General features: G+C 42.5%; 1 long non-coding RNA gene across 1 annotated transcript; it reads right to left on the bottom strand.

The window, feature by feature from the left end:
• Positions 1-1,660: 1,660 nt before the first annotated feature.
• Positions 1,661-7,080, bottom strand: LOC309373831. Its single transcript, XR_014170206.1, has 3 exons — positions 5,810-7,080; positions 5,344-5,486; positions 1,661-3,935 (listed from the first exon to the last, which is right to left on the bottom strand). It is a non-coding gene; the product is annotated as an uncharacterized lncRNA (long non-coding RNA).
• Between the last annotated feature and the right edge of the window lie 2,854 nt (positions 7,081-9,934).

Here is a 9,934-nt window from a genome sequence, read left to right as displayed (position 1 = left end):
GCTTCGAGAACACTGTCCAACCATCTCGTCCTCTGTCATCCCCTTCTCCTTGTGGCCTCCATCTTTCCCAACATCAGGGTCTTTTCCAGGGAGTCTTCTCTTCTCATGAGGTGGCCAAAGCATTGGAGCCTCAGCTTCACGATTTGTCCTTCCAGTGAGCACTCAGGGCTGATTTCCTTAAGAATGGATAGGTTTGATCTTCTTGCAGTCCATGGGACTCTCAAGAGTCTCCTCCAGTACCATAATTCCCTTCACTGGCTGCTTCAAAAGCATCAATTCTTCGGCGATCTGCCTTTATGGTCCAGCTCTCACTTCCATACATCACTACTGGGAAAACCATAGCTTTAACTAGGGGTACTTATTTACAACGCAATTCTAGACATGCCTAGACCACACAAAGTAGTGGGGGAGGGGGGTTGTTCCCAGGCATAGGAATTCCCAAAGGCATCTGGTTGACTACTATGAAAACAGGGGGTTGGAATAGATGGCCCTTTGATCCAGCAGGGCTCTTACGTTCTTAAGACAAATTAGTTTTGCTCTTGTATTATTCTTCCATTCCTAGCTTGATGACACAAGAGGACCTAACCGTGTCATAAAGGCATTGCACAGCTAATCACTATGTTAACAAAGATAGATATAAATTTGGGGGGTACCATATGTAGAATTTAAGTTTAGGACAAATTAGAAAGAGACCTAGTGGACACAGGGCTTTGTGTTCCTGTGTCTATCATACCTAAAAGCTGAGCTGGGCTTTCATGACACTCATCTAGCCTGTTTTATAGCTAAGGATAAAATAGCTAGGCAAAACTGTAACCAGAGCTGACTTTGTTACAGAGAAATGCACCAGTTAGTTGAATCAAGGGAACCGCTATTTGCCACAGGCCTAACTTTGACACACACACACACACCACCACCACCACCACAACAACAACACTCTTAACAAATACTACCAATGTTAATGTAACATTTGTTAGACAGCTGACGTATAACAAGCCAATTGAATGAACAATTTCAATTGAGAATTTGCTATTAATTTGTCCTACAATTCAGAGAGTCTTTAAAAGGACACAGATTCTACAAGTCTCCCAAATATAGTAGTTTTTTATTTTGACAGCTGTCCTTTGACTGAAATGCTGGTCTCTCCAGAGAGATAATATGATGTAATTTTCATGACAGCCCAATTGTTATTGGTTAGGAAGGATATAATCTCAGTGGAGAGGGAAAAAGTGATTCTGCCATCTGTAAGCATCTGTCCCAATTACTTCAATGATTTGTACCTCTCATGTAGGGCTGGGAGTGGAAACTTCTACAAGCTGTTGAATAAAATGACATAATTTTGCCACCCACAAAACATTATGCAGTAAGACAGTTTAAGAGATGGTAAGAGCATGGTAAGAGAAAGTACAATCTCGTAACAAGTGGATACTTTTTTGCTTCCCTGCCCCACTCCAGAACAGTTTTACAATCCTAAGAATGGCTAGGTCAATCTGCTTTGTACCCCTACTCTACTTTTTGCCCTCGACTCAGAGTGTGTTTGGGTGGAGACACTGCCTCCGCTAATTGCTGTCTAGCCAAACCCTGAACTTCAGGAGCTCATTGCTACAGCTTCTATAGCCATGCCCCCAAAATGAGTCCAAAGATGTTGGTTTATTATGCACAGAGGTACCAAAGAGCAGCATGAAACAAACTTTATTAGGATCAGTCCTGTTTCCTAAGACTAATTTCACTGAACTCATGTTGAAAGCCTTGTTAGCATTCCATTCACTTGCCAGAGCAAGAAGGCTCTGACCTGGCATTCCTGCAGATTCTGTCCCTCATTCCTGCACTGAAAAAAGACCCAAAGCTGCCCGGCCCTGCATGACCCCCCCCCACTGCTGCATCTCGGCCATCTAAAAAGTAACCTGATCCTCATGTCTTGTCTAGTCTAGTGCTTCCAATGCTTGAAACTCGTCCAGAATAACTACATGTGTCATCTTTCCTCCTTTAAAACCCCTCCTCAAAACACTCCATTCCTGTGAAGTCTACCACTCAACTGAAACAAAGCTGTGTTAAGTATTGACAATTGCATTTGCTCGTATCCATCTCATTACCCAAGCTTCTCCCTTCCCATCCTTTGAATTTAGCTGGTCAGCTCCCAGAGGCAGGGCTTTGTGTGTTTCAGTTATGTTGTGCTGGCAGAGTACCCATATCCTACTTGGCTTTCTATAGGCACCAGGTAGGTCACTGTGAGAACAGAATGCTGGACTCAACAAATGTTGGGTTTGATCCAGCAAAGCTCTTCTTATGTTCTTATGAAAGTACTGTGTATATGGATTGTATCGTCATCACCACCATCCTCTCAGGTCTTCAACAAGCCAGTAGACCAGGTAAGCTTACAAGAACAGCTGCATGGTGACAGGCACCCCATAATATTTCCCCCTTTGGTTCCTGTCAGCCATGTACATGGATGGGCAAGAGAGCAATGGAGTTCTAGGCATTTTAACTGGGGGCTTCAGTTGTGCAGGAATAGCACAGTTCCTTAAAAAAAGAAACATTGCATACTAATTCTACTTTGCACAGAAGAACCTGCAACTTCCACAGGTCTATTATTAGCTATTAACCACCACCCGGTGGATTCCTGACCACCCTGATTATGCAGTTTCAGAGACCAGTTTCAACAGTTACTTCCCTTCACTAGCTGCTTGGGCGGAATTGGCTCAAGGTGCTGTTCTGTTGATTTCCTATCTTGAAAGAGATCATCTCTCATTGAACTAACTTTGGGGAAGTGTAAAACAAATGAAAAAATGCTGCTTGGTTACTTTCGTAACTTTTTGAGATATGATCATCTCTGCTCTAGCCATTTTTTTCTTAAGCTAGAGGTTGTTGACAGTCAACGGAACTCTTGTTTTCTTGTGCACTAGTAGTTTGTCCTATGAAAACTATGACACAGATTTATTCACTCTGCTTGGAATGTGGGTATTGGTGGAATAACCCAGGCTTCTCTGTAACATAGGATATGTCCTGCAAAGTTCTGAGGCCATGACATTAGCACTTCAATCAACAGACTTCCAGGCTTATCCAGTGTCCACTTAGCTAGCGCAGACATTAGCCATTAATAGATCGATCCTCCATGAATTTGTCTTATCCCTTTTTAAAAACTGTCTCAGTCAATGGTTATCATCACATTTTGTGGCAGTGAATTCCATAGATGATGTGTATGAAGAAGTTCCCTATGTTATCTGTCCTGAATCTACTGCCTGCCAGCTCCCTTGGGTGACCACAAGTCACAGTATTACGGGAATGGACGAAAAACCTCTATCCACTCTCCACATAATTGGGTAAATCTCTATCATATTCCCATTTAATTGTCCTTTCCTAAGTTAAAAGCTTTTAGCTGTTTCATGCAGGGAATGTGCACCAACCCCTTCATGACTTTGTCGTTTTCAAAAGTCATTTTTCTATGACATCTTTTCTGAGATGGGCTAACCAAAAAATGCACACAGTGTTTCAAATGCATCCAATACATAGGTTTGTATAAGGGCGTTACAGCACTGGAATTTTTATTTCTGATTCCCAATAATCCCTAGCAAGGAATTTGCCATTTTTACAACTGCCACACACACTTGACGTTTCCATTAAGCTATTAACTGAGGGCCAGATTCCATTAAGTAAACGTGCTTGCAGGAGAGCCAGCGTAATGAGTTCTGCTGGGCTACTGCACAGATGGAAGAAGGGGTAGGACATTTTCTTCTTTCGGAAACAGCTTGTCCCATGAATCCTGTGGATCAGTCGCTGCATGGTGCTGTGCTGGGGCGAGGATGCAACAGCAGAGCTGGAAGCTTGACTCTCTTTATGAGAAATCTCTGGTGCATGTTTTTCTTTACAACGCCGATGGGCCTAATGCTTGCAATGCAAGAAGAAAACAAATTTCCTGTGTCATTGGTACGTTGCTGCTGCTGTTAAAAAACACAATGCACTTGTTGCGATTCTCTCCCATTAAAAACATTCAGTCATACGAAGACTGTTGTTGGACCAGGCCAAATCCCTATCTAGCCCAGCATTCTGTTTCCACAGTGGCTAACAAGATGTCTATGTGGGATGTTTGCACTGGCATCCGCATTGCCTGTTGGCCTGCTGCCAAGAAAATGCAGCACTAGAAGGCCCTTAGTTACCAGCAAAATGTCCAGGAGTGGAAGCTGTACTAACCCATTAAGCTCATATAAAGGCCCCCAGACAGTTGGAAGGCCATGCTGGGAACTAGTTGAGAGCCTGGGAAATATCTGAATCAAGAACAGGGGGAGGTAGAAATACTATCTATGCTGCTTCCTAGTCCTCCTAAAGTGGCTGGGCAGCCGATAGCTTTGCTCTAGATTGGTATTCTGATACTGGTTCCTGAATATATGCAGTTGACTTGCAATGCAATCGTGTGCATGTCTACTCAGAAGTGAGTCCCGCTGAGTTCAGGATTGCAGTCCCAAGGGCTCTTATGTCAAACACTTAAACTGAAGATAACGGTAGTATACATACTACCACTTAACTTGGCTGCACTAGTTGACAAATAGCACATTCTCTTGCACAGTTCTTGTCATTAAAATTAATGGGAGCTGTACAATAACAAGTGTCCTCTTCACAGCAGTGGAAGACAAACTGTAAAAGCAGACATTTGATCTGATTAGCCTTTAGAGGAAGAAAGAAAATTGGTCTATAAAAAGAATAATCCAAGGACTGTATAGTGTTACTTCAGCCTTGTAAATGAAATGCATATTTGTGACATTTAGCCCTTTCATAGATCTTAATCATTTTAAATCCAAGTACTTTGACTTAACAGGATTGCTGATTGCACAGTAAGCCACAATTTGCTATAAATAACGGGAGGTGAGTTCCAGGATCGGCTCGTTCAAAGTGATTAAGTATTTGGAGTGTAACGTCTGCGGTGGGCAAAAAAGCTTGTTATAAATCTACTAAATGTACCAACAAAATAATAAATTTACTGAAGTGACAGCTTTAAACCCAAAACCTGCCTTAGTATTCAGAAAACACACGATTGGAACAATGAGATCATGTGAAAGGATTCTTTAACATTAGCAGATAGTGCTTGTTTTAAACTATTTGCATGCTGTTTTTTTAGGGGAAACCCTCTCAAGGCATCTTCCAGCATGTACAATCACATCCAGAGTGGCGAATCATTTCAATCTATGAGGGCCAAAACCCCTCAAGATGAACCATCTTGGTCTTCATGCCAGTGGTGGGCAGGGAGGGGAAGGCAAAAATTTGACAGGGCAACTGAAGTGTCTCTTTAACCTTTTGCACAGGCTATTAATTCCAAGACACAGAAAAGTAAGTGTTTTCCATGTACGTACTTACTTTACATCTTTCCTTCTTTTATCCAAGCAGACAAGAGACATTGCCGTGGACACTGTGGAGCGAGGCAAAAACACTTGAATGTGCAGAGCAGAGTTCATGATGAGTGTAGCCTGAGGAGGAATCGTTCTGAGGGCCAGAGAAGCCTGGAGGTCCACATATAATCAATAATCAATGCAAAACCACAGCAATAAAGATAATATATAACCAGTAACACTAGTACAACCAATCACTAATCACAAATGACATTGAGTTTAGTAAGAACAATAAACTCAGATATATAAAATATACAACAAACCCAAATAATCTTTATTTCAGCTAAGTATGTTTTTAACCATTAGGCAGATTTAAGCTCTGTCCTGCTTGGTGAGGCCAGGTTAACACAGGACCTCCATCAATGGGACAGAGGTCATGACCCCAACAGCACTGCCAGATCCCAACCAGCACAAGGTAGCATATCAGTCAGTACCCTGGAGAGCTCACTGTAGCCAGAACTGGCCAAGACTCGCACAGGAAGAGCTGTTGCTTCAGCAACATGCTGAAACCTCCTGAGCTTCTATGAAGGCTGGTTGACCTGATCCTCTTATTGGCCCTGCTCTCTCTGTTCTTTTAAAGGGCCAGTGCCCTATTCTGTAACTGCTGGTTCCTATGGCATGGCTGCATGTATTGGAGGGATGTCCTCTGAGCTAGACAAGTCTAGAGATGTGTGTGGAGAAGCTCTCCTACAAAAGAGGGTAAAATTTACATTAGTTGCCCAATTTTGCCTCTGGCCCCATCCACCACACCTCGGAAAGTTGCTTAGAAGGGAATGTGCCCCCCCAGGGTTAAAAAGGTACCCTGCCCCTGTTATAATAGGTGAAAAGTTGGAATATGCGCCTTCTAATTCGGAATATGTTAACAAGGACTCTGCACCACAGCACAACTATTGATGGTTGTGTTTTCTGGTGCTGAGAGCAATGCACACTGGAAAATATATGACTGCTTTTGTGACAATTACTGAATATAGAAAAACCATTGTGGACCACATAGTGATAAACCACATGACGATTGTATTTCTTTTATCTGCCATCCTATTATGCTGCTTTGTTCTTCCACTTGTAATGCTTTTTTTAGCATTACACCGTAAGTTATTGTGGAAAGAGGCTACATGTTTTCCACCTGTAATTTGAAAGTGCATCGCACACAAAAATAAGTGACAATAATACTGCCAGAAACCCCAGGGATTAAAAAAACAAAAAAAACCCCATCACAGTAGATCTGAAGACAACAACATCGTTTTCAATATTAGACACAGCCATTCAAAACTCGGAGGACTGCAGAGCAGGTCTCTGCCAAGACAGTAATAACCCATAAACAATCGGATGGTTTTTCCAGACCACCAATCCACTGACATTTTTTTTTACTACTGGTCTAAATTTATTTTTTTCCATTTATACCCCATCATTCTTGCTACAATATGGCAGCTCAAAACAGCTTGTAAAAAGGAATAAAATTTCAAAAGCAAACATTTGTAAACTAAATTAAAGCAAACCTAGTTAAAAAAACAAAATATAAACTCCCTGCTCCCCATGCCTCTGAGATATTTTTTTTTTTTTATAGTATAACCCTATCAATATATTTGTGGGAGCCCTGCCTCACTGCATTCAAGATGGTGGCAGTGCAAAACTTACTTACGTGTGAGTAACTCCCACTTAATTACTTCTGAGTGGACATGTTTAGGATCGCACTGTATGTTTAGAAGCCTCGGACTTCCGGGATAGCGCGATCCGGTAATGGCGGATTCCCTCCGAGCTCCAGAGGGAATCGGCTCCGCTGAGGACGGGTCTTGCCGTGCCGGCGACACGGGGACCCTTAAAAACCGCAGGCGCTGAAGCCTGCGGACTTGGTGACTCGGTGGGCACCTTAAACGCCCTCCCCGACCCGCGAAGAGCCTTTTTAAAGGCTGCGGAGTGGACTGGGGTGCGGCGCGGTGCTGAGAGTCCATCGCTACCTCGGCGGAGCGAAGCCGCGAGCCATGGCCGGAGAGCGCTGTCTTTCTTCCTGAAATTCGGACTGAAATAAAGAACCCGTGAGTAGAACGGAAATTTGATATTAAAATTTTACCTTGGATTGGAGTACGACCGGGGGATGTGCTAAAAGGAAGTCCACACTCCCCCCCCACAAAAAGATTTAAGCAAGGAGAAGAGCACTGAGGTGGAAAGACTTTTGTGCTTAGAAAAACAACTTGCACGAATTGGATTAAAAAGCTATTGTGCTGGAGAGGAGAGAGGAACTTTAGAAGTTTTTGTGTAATTTCCCCCCCCTCATTCTGGACCCGGGAGGGTCCTGTGTGTGAGCCCGAGGAAAAGGAGAAAGAAAGTTTGACAGCTGTCAAAAGAGCTGTCAGACGGGCAACTAAAGGCTGGAATTGAGAGACTTAGAAAATTTCTTTTGGATTAAAGGGGACATATTGTATTTGAACTGATTGGAAACAAAGTATTTGTGAATAATAAAGTAACGAACTGTTGGAAAGGAACGATTGGACTGGCAATCCCCCTGGAGGGAACAAAAGATACTGCAATGGCTGCAGAAGGAAAATTACTGGCAGAGATTGAAAGGATGTTTTTTCTCGTGGGAATTCTACAAGAACAGACTGCAGATATGAGCAAACAACTTGTGACCTTGAATCTGAAATTGTGTAACTCTGCTGATGACAAAAAGCTGGAAAATAACCCGGCAGCCGGAACAGAAGAGATAGTTTTGGAAATAGGGGGAAAGGAAGAAGAAGAAGGAGAGGACGTTCAGATGGAAAGTATCAACCAAAAGCCTGCAGCTTCAGAAAATAAAGGATTTGATGAACAGGACCAGTGTACCGTAAATTTGCAAAAGGAGAGAAGGACAAAGGAAGAAGCCCCTGGAACATCTGAAATACTGGAATATAAAAGAATTAACAAGCATGATTGGGACTTCTTCCTCAAGTTTGAGTATGGGAGACTGGCAGACCCTTGGCAGCAATTGCTATGGACTGATTCGGTGGAAGGAAAGAACAAGTATGACTGGGACCCTTTCTTTGAGTTTGAGCATGGGAGATTGGCAGATCCTTGGCAGCAACTGCTATCGACTTTGGCGGAAGGAAGGAAGAGGGAGCTTGGGATACAACTCCTTCGAGAATTGAAGGCCAACAAGCAACAAAATAGACGGAGAGAGACTAACTGGGGCTTGAGGGCCTCGGATGTGAGAAATCCGGGTTGAAACTGATTTTCAGAATAGAAATGTGGAAAGGGACAGAAACTGGGCCAGGGAGGGAGGGGGAGAGTAGAATAGTAAGAATTTTTGAGTTATGATTTTTTAATTTGGAAATGTTTTTTAAAATGGGAGGATTCGTGTGAGAGAAGATAGGTCGACCTTAGAGAAAGGAGTTAATGTGTAATAACTTATAAGTAAATTTGAGTCTAACAAGAGATGCTAAATATTAAGAATAGAGGATAACAATATAATAGAGAGAAGAGGAAATAACTTGCTGAATTAACTATTAAAATTGGAATGTGGGAAGGAGAGATGTGGGGAAGTCAAGGAAAGAGGGTAATGAAAATTATATATGTATTGTTTTTGTGTTTGGTGTTTGTGTGTGTGTGTTTGTTTATAAAAAATTGGAAAACTCAATAAAAATTTATTAAAAAAAAAAAGTATGTTTATAAGCCTCGATCTGTGTTCTGAAAAAGGACCGCACTCCAGAAAACACTCCCAGTACTTATTCTTAGTATTTGCTTTTTGATATTTGAACTTGTTCTATAATCTTCTGTCTTAACCCTGTAGAAATGGTGACTTTTAAGAGTACCAGGCTGTTTGTAGGTGGCTCAAGGTTTTAGTTTTGGGGGCAGAGACTAATGTCAGAGAGTAACTGGGAAAATGACTTGGGTTGCCATATATCCAGATCCAAGTTCGTTTTAAAGACGAACAATAAGAACAGAGAATACAGAGGTCTTGACAGTGGACTGAGCAGGTCACCTAGTCTTTCTGAACTGTAGCATGTGCGCATTTCATGCAAATCTGTGAGAAAGTTCTGCTGCACTTGGGTTCTGCTTACTAGCTTTGCACAGGCATCAGGTTGGCCACTGTGAGAACAAGATGCTGGACTAGATGGTCCAGGGAGTAGGGAGTAAGATCGGCACAGTGGAGGGATGAAACAGTAAACAGAATTTGTGCAAGGGAAGGGATTCCCATGGGAACAGAGATAAACGAGGGTGGGGGGTAGATAGGAAAACATTTGGTTGAATTTTGTTTTGACAAAACGCTTCAAAAAATTTAATTGAAAAGATAAGGGATGGAATAGGCAATGAATCAGTGGTCCTCCAGATGTTATTGGACTCCAGTTCCCATCAGCCCTGGCCAGCATTGAAGTCCAAAAAACACCTGGAGGACCACAGGTTCCTCATCTCTAATTGAATGGGCTGCATCTTGCTAACAAGATATTTGTCTGGATTGTTACTGTACAGCCACATACTAGGAGGCTGCTCAGTCAAAGGATTTCCCCACCCTGGAGAAATGCAGCCTATGGGATCATTCATAGGCTACTACTGGGACAGAGGGTTGTTAAGATCCTAGAATGAGGATA

The sequence above is a fragment of the Podarcis melisellensis genome (genome assembly GCF_964234715.1).
Source record: "Podarcis melisellensis genome assembly, chromosome: 7".
Lineage (NCBI taxonomy): Eukaryota > Metazoa > Chordata > Lepidosauria > Squamata > Lacertidae > Podarcis > Podarcis melisellensis.
Note: the sequence above shows the minus strand (reverse complement) of the source record. Positions and strands in the feature narration are given on the sequence as shown.